This window comes from Piliocolobus tephrosceles, unplaced genomic scaffold, assembly GCF_002776525.5.
Source record: "Piliocolobus tephrosceles isolate RC106 unplaced genomic scaffold, ASM277652v3 unscaffolded_33480, whole genome shotgun sequence".
Lineage (NCBI taxonomy): Eukaryota > Metazoa > Chordata > Mammalia > Primates > Cercopithecidae > Piliocolobus > Piliocolobus tephrosceles.
In genome coordinates, this window is record NW_022317066.1 from 1 (window position 1) to 707 (window position 707).

At 51.6% G+C, this 707-nt stretch overlaps 1 long non-coding RNA gene across 1 annotated transcript; it reads left to right on the forward strand.

Moving 5' to 3' along the window:
* On the forward strand, positions 1-496 carry LOC113222684. The gene is made up of 2 exons (XR_003308502.1): positions 1-95; positions 201-496. It is a non-coding gene; the product is annotated as an uncharacterized LOC113222684 (long non-coding RNA).
* Positions 497-707: the final 211 nt, after the last annotated feature.

Here is a 707-nt window from a genome sequence, read left to right on the forward strand (position 1 = left end):
TACAAACCTCTCAGTGCCCCAAGAGTAAATAACCAGGTAGAGAAGCTGCACAGGAAGTCATCTAATGAGGAGGAGATCCTCAGCAGGGACCCTGGGTAAATGACGGGCCCTCACAGTTCCCAACTAAAATGAGGAGGGGGTGAGAAGGTTAACTGCTCCTTTCAAGAATCAAAACCTTGGCATTATTATTCTTACCCCAGGGACAGCGAAGCCCCTACAGAGATTGGGGAGGAGAGTGAAGCCCAGTCATAGGAGAAGAAAGAGTGACCCCAGCCCGCCTCAGGCCTCCTGCAAAAATACATAGCATAAACAACAAGAGCCATCAGAAAGAAAAGCAGGACTGAAGCCAGCGGTCCACACATCCACAGAGGCAGCGGGCAGAGGAAGCACAGGGCCGTCATTCCCTCCCTTGTTTCCCAGTCTTACTAGTCACCCAGACCTGAAAACATATCCTCAGGGGTGGAGATTTTACAATTAAATACTGTTGTTCTCTTGTTCTGGGTGCCCTCTCCCTTGGTTCATCAAGCAGCAGTCATATAATACCACATACTTGACCTCCTGCCCACAGGCGAACTCCCACCTCCTGGCCCCTCTCATAGGATCACTGGGCCTGCCTGCACTGTGGGGCCAAGCCCCGTCTTTTTCCCAAGCCCTCAAGCCCAGGCATGAATGTTCATCCAGACTTGGTGGGGGGCTTTTCACTCTTA